The sequence below is a fragment of the Amblyraja radiata genome, chromosome 27, assembly GCF_010909765.2.
Source record: "Amblyraja radiata isolate CabotCenter1 chromosome 27, sAmbRad1.1.pri, whole genome shotgun sequence".
NCBI classification, from domain to species: Eukaryota; Metazoa; Chordata; class Chondrichthyes; order Rajiformes; family Rajidae; genus Amblyraja; species Amblyraja radiata.
In genome coordinates this window covers 21,121,730-21,139,403 of record NC_045982.1, presented here as the reverse complement: position 1 = coordinate 21,139,403, position 17,674 = coordinate 21,121,730, and the positions used below count along the sequence as shown (strand labels likewise).

Here is a 17,674-nt window from a genome sequence, read left to right as displayed (position 1 = left end):
GGAATAAACTTTGGGATTGTCTTCCTTGTCTGTAATTCACTCCTGTACATCAATGCCAGGTGATTTTTTTTTTTGATTTGATGTGTGCCAGGAATGCATTCTGCCCACCTAATAAACGATATTTGAAACAGTTGATTTTCGATGATGAATTTACGGTGAACCTCCTGGCAAATAAAATGATGGAAATTGAGTACCTGAAATGTTCTGCTGGATGGCCATAATAATAATGGTGCTGATTTCACTACCTTTGGCATCACGGAAAAGTTATTGAGCATTTAATTGTTGAGAACATGTTCCTGGGGGGTAATGATCCAGAAAATAGACAGCAAGAAGTTTGGTGTCTCTGATATGACCCTTGCCCAACCACATGTTCAAGGCTGACTTTAGAGGGAAGCTTTAGGGGTGGATTAGTTGAAGTGCAGTGGTAGATGGAGGCAGGCATGGCCTGAAGAGTCAAAGATAAGGACTGAGGATAGCCTACGTTCCAAATCCAGAAAAGACCTTGCGCATAGGAAAGAACTGCAGATGCTGGTTTACATCGAAGATAGACACAAAATTCTGGAGTAACTCAGCGGGACAGGCAGCATCTCTGGGGAGAAGGGGTCGAGACCCATCTTCAGTCTGAAGAAGGGTCTCGACCAGAAACGTCACCCATTCCTTCTCTGCAGAGATGCTGTCTGTCCCGCTGAGTTACTCCAGCAAGTTGTGTCTATCTCCAGTGAAGACCTTGTTGTTCTATGAGTGCAGAACAATAGTTATTCCCTGGATAAGTACGGGTGTCACAGGTTATGGGGAGAGGGCAGGAGAATGGAGTTAGGAGGGAGAGATAGATCAGCCATGATTGAATGGTGGAGTAGACTTAATGGGCCGAATGGCCTAATTCTGCTCCTGTCATTTATGGACTTGTGACAATTTGGTCTGATTTCACCCCAAATGTTCTGAAAGGACCATTGACCCACAGTGATTTCATCCAACGTTCAGTTGATGTGAAAACCCTGTCAGGCACGTAGAGGTGAAGTCCTGCTTGGATTTCTGCAGTGCCCTTCAATTCATTTGAAAGCTATTTTAAGGCATGTGACCCTGAGAAAAGCAATACTTCACATTTTAATTTCTCAGCCAGTATGCGGTTCTGTACTTATCGTTCACAAACTGAACAATGTCGTGTTCTTTTAATGGAACGCAGTTGAGTGACAAAGGGCAGGGATATGGCAGAGAATGTAGTGATCACTAATTAAGAAGGCTGTGTTTCACAGAAAATCTTAGGAGAAGGTCACCTCCATTTGTGCATCCTTGGAAGGGCAGAGTGGTGCATCTAATCTGAAAAATAACACAAGAATGAGTCAGTAAAATAACTTCTCTTTGTTTGCTCATATTGATTCACAGCCCTGGCTAGGATTTACTGTCTCGGGAATTCATTTTCTTTGCTTTTAATAAGGTCAATACTTCAGTTTACCACACTAGAATTGGCGTACATGGTGCAATATTTTTATATGAGTTTTATCTTAAATCTATAGTTTGTCTTGGCACATCGTTTTGGGGGGGGCGCGGTAGCGCAGCGGTAGATTTTCCGCTTTACAGCGCCAGAGACCCGGCTTTGATCCTGACTATAGTTGCTGTCTGTGCAGAGATTTATCTTCTCCCTGTGACCGCGTAGGTTTTTTCGAGTGCTCAGGTTTCCTCTCGCACTCCAAAGATGTACAGGTTTGTAGGTTAATTGGCTTTTGTAAAATTGTAAATTGTCCCTAGTGCATAGGATAGTGCTAATGTATGAGGTGATCACTTGTCGGCACAAACTCGATGGGCCGAAGGGCCTGTTTCCACACTATAAAGTCTCTGTACCTTTTGCAAATTCAGTCTGCGCTCCCTATACTCTATTAAGTGTATATGAAATGTGTGAGGAAAGTGCAATATCTGACATGGTGTGCAATGCAGAATTCCTGTGAGTTTGCATGTGTGCAAGGGGGTTGTATCTCTTGCACCAAAACAGTGCATGAGAGAGTTGAGAGCTGCTTCACTGTTAATTGAAAAGGGCCCCATCTTTCTTGCCCTTCTTCCAGGAACTCCAAGACATCAGTTTCACATCTTGCTCCAACACCCTCCACCTTGCTTATATATCTGGCTAAAGTCACCCCTCCCTCCTTTGGTCCACCCGCAAAATTACTTCCACACCTTAGGACCACCATACAAGCATATGCTTCAACTTATTGGCTCCTGTTTCAACTGGCTCAGCATGCTACCAATCACTTCTCCTCTCAACGCAAGTGACTCTGCTATCAACAAAGTCTTTGAGCTCAGGTCCACTCTTGTCCTCCCATTGCTATCAGCAACTTATCCAACTTATTTTGCTTGTTCCATAATGACAGAGCTCAGAGCTAGCTGAGATTGTTGCGAGGTGATGCCTTGGAAGCCAATCTGATCACTTGCACAGTGTTGGGCCTTGTACACTCTCCCCAGACATTACCTGCTAAGCTGGTTTGTGTAAATCTGTAAATCTGGCTTGGAGCCAAGGAGCTGTATCATTTTAATGCACTATGCTTCTTGTTTTCCTGTAAAACTATTTAGGATAATTTGGACTTATAGTTGCCAAAATAATAGGAACTATAAAGTGATAATTTACAGGTTGGAATATGAAAAATAAATATGGTGAAATAAAAATACAGGGAGTAGAGCAGCATTATTGTTCAATAGCAATTAATTATTAGGTTGCATGCATCCACAAGGAAAATTGGGAGAAAAAGGCCATTCAGCTCAGGAGCCAGTGCATGTTTAATTAGGGCTGGTCTGCACTTCAACTTCTTTCATGCCTCTATTCCACATATTTCTCGATACATTTTCTTCGCAAAAATCCATTTTGAGAGCCCCATGGTGCTCCAGCATTCATGCTCTTTCGTGGGGAATGCACCACAATGATCTTCTGATAGGGTAAAGCATTTTACTTTACAGGGGGAGATAAATAACACAGGGATGGAGAGCAATATCAAGGAGAAAAGAAAGAGGTGAAAGAAAATCAACAAAATATACTGTATACTCTTTGACATAAAGAAGAATTTAGTTTTAGTCCGAGAAGCTCCAACTTCAATATCGCCAAATATCACCATTGAGGAATTTGTTTTTGTCTGAATATGAATGCCAATAATTTGTATGCGTATTCCCTGAACATAATAACTGTCACAAGGCACCATGCTAGAGTGCAGCTGAATCTAATAAAGAATATAATAACAGGGAGCTGAAGTACGCTACGTGGCACCTTGAGTTTGTCCTGCCACTGAATTAGAAAATATATTATCTGATCATCGTGTCAGATTTCCTTCCTGCCAATTTCACGTAACCCTTGATTCCCCTGCAGAAATCTGAATCTGTGACCTTATGAAGTCTGCTGGAAGGACTTGCAGATACTGATTTAAACCAAAGATAGACACAAAATGCTGGAGTAACTCAGCGGGACAGGCAGCATCTCTGGAGAGAAGGAATGGGTGACGTTTCGGGTCGAGACCCTTCTTCTAAAGTCTGAAAAAGGGTCTCTCTGATAGCTGTGCAAAATTGCTCTGTCCTTTGCTTGTTCCTGCAAGGATCCTCTAAAATCAGCCCTTTCTAAATTGCAGCAGAAAACAAAATCAACAAGACAGCCATACAAATGCCATCAGGAACTCCTCAGTTTACAATTCAGTCATCTCCACACACAACTGTGGAAATATGGTCACCCTTTAGAAAATCAATTTTACGAACATACATACATGATTTAAGGTTTCATATTCACGGGTTTACGAGCCAAGTTGTGTTGCAGCTGACTTCACACTGAAGTTACCAGTTATAGTAGAAACAAGGAGCGGGAGGTGCTGTTTTACAAAAAATAATACAAAGTGCTGGAGTAACTCAGCAGATCAGACAGCATCCCTGGAGAATATGGATAGGTGATGTTTCAGGTTTAGACCCTTCTTCAGACTGATTGTTTTGGAGCGTGGACGAAAGTTGGAGAAAAGCAGGGGCAGGATAAGGCATGGCAAATAATGTGGATACAGGTGAGGGAGGGTTTTGATAGACAGATGGTTGTACAAAGTTCAGAGGTGAAAAGACAGAAGGTGCGAAACAAAAAGGCTTGAAGAGTTGTGAATTGTGAAGCTAGGTAGGAATGAGAGTGAGGAGATATATAGGTGCAAGCCCGGCTGGGACACAGGGGAGAGAGAAAGAATGGGGAAAGACAAGGAGGAGGGTGGTTTTGGTTCAATCCATTGGTTTGTAAGCTACCCCAGTGGAATATTAGGAGCTTTTCCTCCTCATTCTGGCCATGGAGGAGGACCAGGATAGAAAGTTCAGTATGAAAATGGGAAGAGGAGTTAAAATTGCTTGCAACAAGGTGATCTAGTATTTCTTGATGAACCGAGGGCAAATGTTTGGCGAAACTTCGGTCACCAAGTCTACGGTTGGTCTCACCGATGTACAGGAACACCATATACAGTAGATGGGGTTAGAGGAGGTGCACATGAACCTCTGTCTCACCTGGAAGGACTGCTGGGGTGCCTGGATGGAGGTGAGGAAGGAGATATAGGGACAGGTGTTAAATCTCATGCGGTTGCAGGGGAAAATACCTGGGGAGGGCGTACTTTGGGTAGGAAGGAATAAGTGGATGATGCATTGTATGCGGAGGCTGGTGGGGTGAAATGTGAGGACTAGTAGAGTCTGGGGGAAGGGGGAGCAAGAGCAGAACTATGGGACGCAGGGGTGATGAGGGTGACAGTTATGGCAGCAGAGAGAAACCACGTTAAATAAAATAAAAATCCTTTCCACTTTCTACAAATATCAGTCCCTCTGCAACTCTTTGGTTCATTCACCCCTTCACATCCAAACCATCTCCTCCGCAGGTACTCTCCCTTGCAAACACAGTAGACGTAACACATATGGGGAAAGAATGTTTTGAGTGCCAAAGCAACTTTGCGTCTATACACACGCATTCCAGAAAGAGATTGCAGATGAGACCAGGCAATAAAATGCTTTATTTAGTCCTAAGGATTTGTCCAAGTGAGGAATGATGAGGACTGTTTAAGCATTACTGGACAGGAAGAAAAAACATGAGGGTTTCAATCGGAACAAGTGTATTCAAAATGTCAGCAGGGACATAGCTGAATAAATCAATGGCTACATCAATGGTGAATGGAGGTCCAAGGTCAGTTAACATTTTGAGATTTTTTTCCAGAATGGATGAAATGATTAATTTTATTGTCTGTTAATATTCTGTGATGAACTCCAGGAGGGTTGTTTACAGTCGTTGCAACGAGCAGGATAAATGTGATGTGCAGATAAATAATCCTGAGGAGGATAAGGTTGGGATTGGTTTTTTGAATGGGATTAATTAAGGCATTTTTCTGTTCGCACATGTGCATTAATAGTCTCTGTAGGCTTAGTGCAGTGTGAAATTAATTAAAAAAATAATGAGAAACATACAAATGACTTGACAGCCATGTGTGGAAGAAGCGTGCAAATCCTGATGCAGATGCAGTTAAACTCTTTCTGACAAGTGCGGTGCTTTGCAAAGCTGAGAAGTAGATTTGGTTGAAAATAATAATAGCAGAATGCCTCCAATACTATTTGCAATCAGATCAATAGGGATGTTGCTGATAGACAATATGCTATTTCACAGATGTAAAATACTTTCTATATTTCTGCTTAACGACAATCAGTCTAAGAAAATAAGACTTGTGTCCCAGCCAGAAAGGTGAATAATAGACTATAGAGAAGGCAACTGAAAAGATGGTGAGGCAAGCAACTAACTTAAATTCACCGGTTTACTGCAAACACTGAAATAGGATCAGTTAACCAATATATGATATTTGATATTTGGATGGTGCTGCATGAGAACAGGTTATTTGGCCCACCATGTGCATGACAGCCACTGTTCATGTTAGTTCTATGTTATCCCACTTTCCCATTGACTTCCTACAAATTGGAGGCAATCTTTACAGCAAATGGTAAAATGACCCGTATTATGGGAGAATTTAAGTATAGGAGGAAAGATGAGTTACTGAAATTATGTTTGGTCCTGGTGGCCTGGAGTATTATGTATACATTTGATCTCCTTATCTGAAAAACATGGATGCAATTGTCAGAGAGGAAATGCAGCCAGGATTGAATAAACCGAGTCCAAGGTTTGCTCTATGAAGAGCGAGTGCGCCAACACAGTCCGTATTCTCTAGACTTTTGAAGACTGAGGGTAGATTTCACGGATGCTCGCAAGATCCTTACATGGTTCAACGGTCTGTGGGACATTTGCCCTGGCTGATGAGTCTAGAACCAGGAATCAGTCTCAGCATAAGGGGTAGCTCATTGATGACATGAAATCAGGAGAAATTTCAAGCCTGAAAGGGTAGTGTATCTTTCGAATACTGGAGGGTTGTGGACACAAATTCATTCAGCTCATTCAAAATAGAGATGGAAAACTTTTTGGATAATATCATAATCAGAAGATATGATATTGTGGAGGAAACCAGCATTTGGTCGACCAGCCGTGAGCTCCTTCAATGGTGGAGCACATTCAAAAGCCACATGGCCTGCTCCTGCATCTGTTTCTTAAGTTCTCATAGAATGAAAGTGATGGGCAGTAGAACCAAAAATGATGTGAGTAAAAATGTATTTCTAAACAGTAAATGTTTTGAGTCTGGAATGCATTGTAACGGGAAATAGTAGAAGCCACTTTACTTATTGTTATTCAAGTGTCAGATAAATCAATCGAGGACTCGGATTTATGGAGAGCGAGACGTGATATCACGGAGGAACTACCCCGGGATACAGCTCCTTAAAGGGCCTGTCCCACTGTATGAGGTAATTCAAGAGTTCTCCCGAGTTTCCCCTGATTCGAACTCGGAGAATTACGGTAATAGCCGCTCGTAGGTACTTGGGGCTCTCGTGGACATTTTTCATGTTGAAAAATCTTCACGAGTCTTCACGAGCTTACCACGTTTCCCGAGTACCTGCCGTTAGCGTTTCGAGCCGCTAAGAGATGTTCTGAGCTCCGACGTAGCCACTACGTACATTCTACGTGCTTACCACGAGTTTGATTTTTTTTAAACTCGGGAGAGCTCTTGAATTAGCTCGTACAATGGGACAGGCCCTTAAGAGTACATAGAGCACAAGTTTATATAATGCCTGAACTTCACCACTAAGACCCACACATAGTTGAGGCAGATAATGATAAGAAATGAAAACATCACTCACAAAGAAACAGACGTCTCTGCTGTTGATTTAGCAGTTAACAGATAACAAATTCACTCAGATGGCTCTCCTAAGAACAATGCAGCCTCTCTCGTCTTGCAATAGCAGGACAGTAAAAGTTTAACAAAATTATCTCACAAAAAGAAAACTGGAGAAGTGTCTGAAAGAAAAGAATATGTTGGACCTTGGGGAAGGGTTCGTTGCAGATTGGAGGTACCAAATAGCCTCTTTCCGCACAGCAACCTGAATTCTATGAAAAACTATCAATCAGAATATGAAGATAGACAAAAATTCTGGAGAAACTCAGCGGGTGAGGCAGCATCTATGGAGCAAAGGAAATAGGCGACGTTTCGGGTCGGGACCCTTCTTCAGAATATGAAGTTTTGACTCAGCTCCCATACCCTTTTGTATGAGAGAATTCTTATTTCCTTTTGTTCTCCATACAAAAGTATGCTTCTTGATTTTTCTCGTGAAGCATAGGGTCAAAGGAAACAGTTATTTTGTATCAACTACTTGGAATCAATTTCTGAGTTTAAACACAGGGTAAATTAAAGCCATTTTATATATCTATCAATCAATCAATCAATCAATCAATCAGCCTTTATTGTCATCTTTCAAAGCAGCAGTTGTACAGTGCAAAATGAGGACGTTTCCCAGGGAATACCAGAGCATCGCACATAAAACTTAAACATTTCACACATAGAGTAATTCAGCATGGAAATAGGCTCCTCAACCCAACTTGTCCATGTCGGCCTAGAAGCTGGTCCCATTTGTCTGTATTTGGCCCATATTCCCTTAAATCTTTCCTATCCATGTACATGTCCAAATGTTTTTTAAAGATTTTTATTTTTATTGTACCTGGCTTTAATACTTCCTCTGGCAACTGGCAACTGGAAACCTGTGTTTCCTATTAAATCTTTTCCCATCTCACTTCAAATCTTTGTCCGATGGTTCTTGATTCCCCTACCCTCAGAAAAGGACTCTGTACATTCATCCTACCTATTCCCCTCGATTTTGTACACCAGTGTGTGATCACCCCTCAGCCTCCTTCGCTCCAAGGCGTAAAGTCCTAGACTGCTCAGTTTTTCCTTAAAGCTCTGGCCCCTTGAGTTCTGGCAACATCAACATGATGTCACTTGCATCTGCCTACCTGAGTTTTCATTGGTGTGCACATTTGTTACATGATCGGTTGGTCCAAATCTTGCACATTACAGATATGTAATGTAATAGGCCTGAACAATGAGCCTATGTCTCACAATGCCATGTGGTCACGTGACTGTAGCTCAATCTGTGAGGACATCATAGGGGGTGGACTTATGACCATACATACAAGGGCAGATGTCCCCACCACACCCTTTCTCATCTACACTTACTCTCATCGCCATGGTAGCCTTTTATAGTCCTTTAAAGCAGAAAATATCCAAGATATTCAGCATGTTGTGGAGAGAGTAAAATACATCTTCCTTTTTTTTGATTTTCTGCTGCTGAACTCAGCAAGAATTCTTTAAACCTATAATCTCGTTCTCAAGATTTTCACTGGCAAAGATGTGGGAGCTGAGATTTCTTCCATTAGCTGCCATTGAAAAAATGCAGGTTGTGTTTAAATCAGAAAAGCAATCTAATGATATTTTATTTTTTCTCATTTTAGTGAGTAGTTGGGGGTCCTCGGATTAAATAACAATGCAAAGTTCAGCAGCCATTTAGTGCATCCAATACTCCACTTTCTGGATCCATATGTAGGATTCTCATGTTAGAATATTAGAATAGCTTAAACATGGCAAGTCATGGTTGTCAGACAAAAATACCAGGCACTGCTGGAAATCTATTGATAATCCATCGCTTACTAAAATAAAGTCATGCCAAGTCAAATTTTGCAACCTTTTCTTGTAATTCAAGCGAGTATTGTATTGATTGCATTCTACAACTTTTGAAGCTAGCATGTCCATCCTGAGAAGCATTGACCAGAATTGCAATCAGTGCTCCAGATGTGTTCTGCAAATCCTTTAGCGATTTCAGCATCAGTTGTATTCCAGTCCCTTTGAGATGAAAGCTGCCATTCCATTGTGCCCTTTTGATTACTTTTGCACAATTTACATGTCAAGAGGCAAGGCAAGAGTTTTTTTATTCCTATGCCCCAAACAGAACAATGACATCCTTACATGCAGCAGCACAACAGGAAATATAAACATAGTAATCTGTACATACACATACACACATAAAACAAACAAACATAGACACATAGGTGCAGGAGTAGGCCATTCGCCCCTTCGAGCCAGCACCGCCATTCAATATGATTGTGGCTGATCATCCAATTCCTGCTCTCTCTCCAATAATAGCGTAAAAAGACAAAACCAATGCCCGCAAGTCTATGTAAGTAGTTCAGAGTTTTGTTGGAAGTTTCATAGCCTGGTGGCTGTGGGGAAGAAGCTGTTCTGGAGGATCAACACCTCATATCCCGTTTGGGATAGCAGAAAACCAAACGGTATGAACATTGAATTCTTCAATTTTTGGTAACTACAAAACCCTCCCCTTCTCACTTCTGCAACCCCCCCTCCCCTGTGTCCCATCTGGATTTGCACCTATTTCTCATCCCATACCACCTAAATTCATTCCTTGAGCTTCACAATTTGCAACTCTTCAATCCATTTGTGTCACACCTTCTGTCTTTTCATTTCTGGCCTTTGTCCAACATCTGCCTATGAAAACTCCACCTCACCTGTACCAATCTATTGCCCTCTCCTCCTCTCTTCCAGCTTTCTCCCACCCTCCACCACAATCAATCTGGAAAAGGGTCCCAACCCGAAACATCACCTATCCATGTTCTCCAGAGATGCTGCCTGACACGCTTACATACTCAGGCACTTTGTGACTTTTTTTTGGTGAAAGTCATAGGCCATAGTCATAGAGAAGACAGGGAGATCAAAAATAAATCACACTCAAATTGAAAGATTATTGAATTAATCCTCACAGATCATTTCTGCTTTGAATATGCTGGAGAGCATCAGAGGATGGATTAAAGAAATGAAATAGGTTTGGAATGCTAAAATGCATTGGTGTTTCTGAACATTTCAGTCAGTTTGATTGGCAACTATGGGAGCATATGTTGACATTCCATTCATACTGTTTTACAAAAACATAACAGAACGGGTGCAGAGATATGCCACTCACTACCTTAAGGCCGCCCTGCCTTTCAGTATGCTTATGGCTGTTCTGACCCAGACCACAAGGCCTCTTTTCTTGTCAGTTTCCCATTGACCTCAATTCCTTGATCTTTCAAAAATGTATCTATTTTCTCATTAAATGCCCCCTCTCGTGTCTTTTAAATGTTGCTACAGCTCCAGCCTCAACTTCTTCCTCAGGTAGGTCGTTCCATGTACCCACCACCCTCTGAATCTAGAGTTCATTATTAGCGGAGAGAATTATTGTCTGGTTCATTCTTAAATACCACAGAATGTTATCTCTGAACAAGCTTATGTTGGGACTTGAAAATATATCTTTGAAATACATCAGGTATCCGTGCGTTTATGTGGAAAATATGAAACAGCTTTAGATGTATGCTACGCTGAATAGATACACAAGACATTTTGTTGATATGGCGTAGAACTCCCTCATTTCTCTGACCAGTATTTCCATCTGCCAGACCCACTTCCCTCTTCTCCATAATCACATAGTGATATAGGAATGGCTCCAGGGTTCCGGGAACATCTTCTCCCTGCCCTTTTTACTGTAAATAAGTGCTCCCAATGTGGATGTAGGATCAGGGGAAGGTGTATAGAGGAACCATATTCCTAGCACAATACACATAAGCCATCACTGCATCCAAGCCAGCAGATTAAGAGCAGACATAGCAAAATATGAAACCCCTGCCAGACATGAGACCTATAACTAATGCAAGAAGCAAGCCATGTAAAGGGCCTGTCCCACTGTGGGAACCTAATTCGCGAGTTTAGAAGAGTTTGCCCTCGACTCATACTCGCAGCATGGTCGACACGAGGTCCTAGGAAGTCTTTGTAACTCTCCTTCATGCTCAAGAGTAGTTCCCGCGTACTCGAGGCCTCAGCTAGGTCGTGGCGTTTTTTTCAATATTCTGAAAAATGCCCGCAAGTAAAAAACGGTCGCCATGGAAAAAAATCAACATTTATTTACTCGTAAGTTTAGTCGAGGTAGGTCGTAATGCTATCGTAGGCAATCAAAAGCAATCAAAGGTAATCGAAAGTAGTCGAAGGTATTAGGTCGTTGAGAAAAAAAAGGTAAGTAAACTGACCAGTAATGTTAAATGCCTGCTAAACTTTATTAAAAGTTGTCTGGCTTCTTAAAAGTTTCTCTCCCCCCTTCTCCCCCCTTCTCTCCACCCTCCCCCCCCTATATCTGCGCTCTCTAAAGGACTTACCGAACTGTGCCAGCCGTCTTTTACTTTCCTGCTCATCGCGGGTGTGAATTTCAGACAGCGCTCCCCCACTTTCCCTGGCCCCCACCTTTGTGATGTGTTTGTGTGTGTTTGTGTGTTCAGATGGTCGATCCCCCTCGCAGTTTCATCGCTGACGGTCAATCCAGCTCGAGGTTCTTCAAGCGAGTGCCCTCGAGCTTGAAGGTCGAAGACAGTCGCTGAAAAGTCGCGTTAGTGGGACAGGCCCTTAACACCCTTTGGCCTATCTATTGATTGAGAATAGCTCTCGAATCCTGCAAGATTTTTCTGGGGCAACTTGTGAGCTTGGAATGTGCTCACAAAAAAAAAGCTGATTTTGATGGATGGATCTGAAAGGGAAAAAAAATTGGAGGAAGAAGCAGTTGCAGATGGAAATGGGAAGGTGTGAGTAACATTGTCACTCAAAAGAGCTGCTGGAAGATTAATGTAAGATGTCAAGAATGTCAAAGATAAATCATAATAACTTTAGTTAAGTCCAATAACTTTCTAAATATCTCTCATTTAGAGGTAGGCTGACATTATTAAACATAAAGGGGGGCTGTTTTATAAGGCATTGGACTGGCTATCTTTACCAAGGTACTGGTTTCCCAATGTACTGCGTGATCAAGTCATCGATGGCCGCTGTTTCTCTGTTACCTAACTATAATTTTTAACCAAGTAAATATCATAAAGTAACTGAGCAGTTAGGTGTTTTTCTCAAGGATCCTTCCACAATTAGTCAAGAACTGCAAGCAATACCTCACATTCTAGCTAGCCATTGCAGTGAGATGAGGGGGTGATGAGTTTGTGCCATTCTGTCCGTGGTCATTTTGGGAATCAGTTAGGTTGTACTTAGCACCATGAGAAGGACATGGAGAAATTCAAGTCAAGAGAGTTTATTGTCATGTGTCCCAGATAGGACAATGAAATTCTTGCTTGCTGCAGCACAACAGAATATTGTAGGCATAAATAGAGACAAGTGCAGTATGTCTATATGGCATAGACCATATATACATAAATAAACAGATAAAGTACAATAGTCTGCTATAGTTCACCATTTATTTGATGGCGAGTTTAATTGCCCGATGGCTGTGGGGAAGGAGCTGTTCCTGAACCTGGATGTACCAGATTTCAGGCTCCTGTACCTTCTACCTGATGGCACGGAGATATGAGTGTGTGGCCAGGATGGTGTGGGTCTTTGATGATGTTGGCAGCCTTTCTGAAGCAGCGACTGCGATAGATCCTTTTGATTGTGGGGAGGACCGAGCCGACGATGGGCTGGGCAGTGGTCACAACTTTCCGCATTCTTTTCTGCTCCTGGACGCTCAAGTTGCCGTACCAAGCCACGATGCAACCAGTCAGCATGTCCTCTATTGTGCACCTGTAGAAGTTCGAGAAAGTCCTCTTTGACATACCGACTCTCCGTAATCTTCCCTGGAAGTAGAGGCGCTGATGTGCTTTCTTTATAATTGCATCAGTGTGCTGGTACCAGGAAAGATCTTTAGAAAAATGCATGCCCAGGAATTTGAAGTTCTTGAGCCTTTCCACCATCATCCCGTTGATATAAAGAGGATTGTGGGTCCCTGTCCTAATTTTAAGGCTGCATTGAAAACTTGTCGAGTCAATATTATATAACACCTCCAAAATGGTAATGCATGGAGTTTCACCATCACAAAATTTGACAAAAATGACACCTAGCCAAAGAAATGGAAATTTTGATATTTAGGCAAAAGCTTTGTAACACAAAAGGGATGGGAGGTACAGGAGAACAGAGATGGCTAGAAAGGAAATTACTGTGGGAGGAACTAAGCATATTTGATGTGGCTGCATGTTATTATTTTCAGTGAAACCAGAAACACTAGGATCAAGGTGACACAATGGCACAGCAAATAAGCTGCTGCCTTACAGCTCCTGAGGCTCATGTTTGATCCTGACTACGGGTGTTGTCTGTACAGAATTTGCACGTTTGACCATCTTGAGTTGTCAACACATCTGTGTGAATTCAAAAGCACAGCAGGTGCGGCAAAGTGGCGCAGCGGTAAAGTTGCTGCCATTCAGCGCCAGAGACCCGGGTTCAATCCTGAATATGGGTACTATGAGGTTTGCACGTTCTCTTGTGACCACGTGGGTTTTCCCCAGGTGCTCCGGTTTCCTACGACGTTCCAAAGACATACAGGTTTGTAGGTTAATTGTTTTTTGTAACATTGTAAATTTTGTCCCTAGTATGTGTTGGATAGTGCTAGTGTACCGGGTGATCACTGGTTGGCGTGGATTCGGTGAGCCAAGGTACTGTTTCCGCGCTGTATCACCCATTTAAAAGGACACTTTCTTGCATAATCTTAATGGATTTTAGTTTAATTGCCTGTTGACCCGTGATTCTTTTCACATAATTTTAGTTTCGCCTTCTTTTCTGCCAAGTTCAAGTTGTCCTTTCACCTCTCAGCTCTCAATCTCAGCAATTTACAATGTATAATATGTTAAACCTCAAAGAAAGAAGCACAAATTGGACACTGTTCCACAGCCAAATATGTCATATTTTGTTATATCTTAGAGATGCAGTGAATCACAACGAGCGAAACTCAATAAAATGATGTAGCAAAACTAGAATAGAAATGAGGTGATAAATTAGAGGTGTTATTTTCTTTAAAAATTCAGCTTGAGATACCGTGCACTTTCTTAGAATTGCTGTAAGCAACAGACAAGTTCTGTAAATAATTAACTTTCCGAAGTGAGAAAGGAGCCTGTTAAAAATAATAGTCCAGATACAGGTGCTGGCATTGATAACTTGCAGCTTGGTGGTGTTTAATCGTATTCACCAGAAGGAGCAGGGACCTGACGGAAAGGCTGCACTTTTCTGTGTTTGACTCAGTAATACAGGGCTGCCAACTCTAACGCATTGAGCATGAGACTCACGCATTTGAGAAATTCTCACGCTGATGACAGAAGTTCTCACGCTCAAAAAAATATTGTTATATATAAATAAATAAATAAATAAAGTCACACTCCTCCACACTCACCAATGAGAATAGATTTCTGTCGGCGGATTCCCCGTTAAGCCCATCGCACACTATTTCAAATGGCAATGTAGACAAACATGCTGGAGAAACTCAGCGGGTGAGGCAGCATCTATGTCTGAGTTTGACCCTTCTTCAGACCCAAGCATTTCTCCAGCATTTGTGTCTACCGCTCTAGAGATGCTGCCTCACCCGCATTCACATTCCCATGCAGATGGTGTGATAGGTGAGACACAGCGGTGGTCCCAGCACCGACCCCCTTCCATCCTACCCCCTCTCACCCCCCTTCCCCACCGAGGCAACGCTCACACCTCCCACCCTCACCTTCATCGGCCGCTCTGTCCACACCACATGGAGTTTTAACCCCGGCCCAGAGCCAGGAGCGGACCGTGTGAGTGGGGCCGTCGGTGCCGCGTGGATGAATTTCGCGCTATAGCTCCGCTCCGATGCCCGACTCCCAGGTCAGTGTCCCTCACCTCCCCCGGATCCCCGGGTCACTAACCCTCATCTCCCCCGATCCACAGGTAGACACAGAGCATCTTTGAAGAAAGATTTGATAACTGGGATTGTATTCTCGGCAGCAACGGAGGTGAATAAAAGATTTAGTTGAGGTGAATAAAATTACGAGAATGGGATTTGTTTCGCTTAATAAATAGTGTAAGAAGGAACTGCAGATGGTGGTTTAAACTGGATAGACACTAAAAGCTGGAATAACTCAGCAGGACAGGCAGCATCTCTGGAGGGAAAGAATAGGTGATGTTTTGGGTCGAGACCTTCAGACTGAAGAGGTTGAAAACCAGCTATAAAACACAATGTGGAGATGTGTGTTATCCAACTAAGGGCAGAAATCAGAATCATGTGTATCGAGGAGTCCTTGCGCCTCGTACGAGTAAAAAGTAACCATTTTTTTCATCACAAGTATTCTTTTACTCGTGGACATTTTTCACAGTGTTGAAAAATCGTCACGAGTTTACCGGATTTCCCGAGTACCTACCGTTACTCGTACGAGCCGCTACGAGACATCCACAAACTCCTATGGACCCGCTACGGACATTCTCCAAGTTTGAATCAGGGAAAAACTCGGGAGAACTCTTGATTTACCTCGTACAGTGGGACAGGCCCTTTACTGTCTCCACCTACATTATATCTTTGTCCCGTCCCCTCCCCTGACATCAGTCTGAAGAAGGGTCTCGACCCGAAACGTTGCCCATTCCTTTTCTCCAGGGATGCTGCCTCACCCGCTGAGTTACTCCAGCATTTTGTGTCTACCTTAGAATCAGGCCTGGTTTGACTTACACACCACCAGGCAGAGGACCATACTTAAAAAATATATATTTTGCCATATTACAACTTGTCTCTCCTTTCAGTTGAACTGCAGTGCTCTTTTATTAGATGATCCCTACAGATTGCACCAATGCAAGGCCTTCAGCACAGCAATCCTTTCACAGCAACCGTTGCAAAAGTCGTGACAAACTCAAATGATAACTGGCAGCACTTCTAGTGTAGACAACATCACATCTCACTGCACGTCCCCTGAAGCGCAGCCTCTTCCTCAAGTTTCAATTAATGGCACATCAAGTATTTTAAAAAGTGCATTAGTGTAAGTGAAAGTTTGTTTTCAAAACTATTTAATGAATAGAGACTAAAAGGGAAGGGTGCCTGTGGTTGCATTGTCATCATAATGAACTTTTCAATGGTTCAAGAATTCTAATTCAATGTACCAAAAATAAAAGGTTGCTATAAGATATTATTACTTGAAGCTGGGTCTTCTGGCAGTTCAGCTTTTCACTGTGTCTGCGCTTTACACTGTGTCCGTGCTTTACATGTAAATTCCCAATCTGATGAATCATAAATAACTAGTTTTTATGAAATTTTCTGGACAGCCGAGAGTAGTAATGGGCATGAATTTAATCAAGTGAATACTGCAACGGACTGAAAGCAGCATCTCCTGATCATTGTACCCTGCAGCTGACAGCAAAACATATCACCACCACCTCCTCAAATTGCTTTTTTAAATGGCTGTGATGGTGTACAGGGATTCAGCTCACACATCTTCTTTCAGTCACTTTGCATTGCAGCTCTATTTCTACTTGTCCGTGTGTTATTGTGTTTTCTCGCTGGCGCCTCATTAATATGACTAGGTTTTCCATTCAGCACTGAATGGTACAAGGAGAAAGGTTATGGCGGGAAACAACTTCATACGCAGAGATGGTCATGTCACTTCAGTTTTACTCTTTTGTCTCACTCTGTCTCACTCTTTTGGCACGATCTAATGAATTGAATCTTAGTTAAAGTATTCAAATTTATACTAGACATATTGCACTGTGGGAGAGAGCTGGGGATATGTTATGCGCAGTACATCCTGTCTGTGGACATGAACTGACTTGGAAAGTAGCTACCCTTCAATTTTTTTACCCTCAATTTTAGAGAGGAACCAGGGGCGCATCCCTTGGCCTCACAAGATGGCTGTCAGCTGGAATTATAATCTGGAATATAATTGAGGCCATTGCTGATGAGGCCAATAGGCTGAAACTAAATTATCTTTGAATTGGTTATGGTCTGCAGAGGTGTGGAAGGTACACCATAAGTTCCAAACTTCTAGGAGAAGAATTAGACCATTCGGTCCATCTTCTGATCCTTCTGAATTTGTAGTAGGCAGGGCAGTACTCTGCATATCGCCAGCTTGGATGTGTTGTGCATACTAACATGCTGCTAGTATGCACAACATGTGCTAATTCTACTCTGCCATTCAATCATGGCTGATCTATCTTTCCCTCCCAAACCCATTCTCCTGCGTTCTACCAGAACCCCTGGCACCCTTCCTAATCAAGGATGTGTCAATCTCCATACTCATTAGGAATATTTTGATCATTAAGAATATTTTGTTGGAGCCAAGAGTCCACATTGAAGGCAGCCTCAGACCCAGCTGTCCAGGAGCTGAATGTGGTTCTGAAATGAAGCACACCTTTCCCCTCTCACAAAACACAAGACTTGTATTGAAGCACATTCGTATGGGACAATTACATTGGCAACATTTACAGATTACTTTTGC

The 17,674-nt window shown here is 42.4% G+C and overlaps 1 protein-coding gene across 1 annotated transcript in view; it reads left to right on the top strand.

Moving 5' to 3' along the window:
• csmd2 (CUB and Sushi multiple domains 2) overlaps window positions 1-17,674 on the top strand; it is a 573,225-nt gene that overhangs the window by 257,353 nt on the left and 298,198 nt on the right.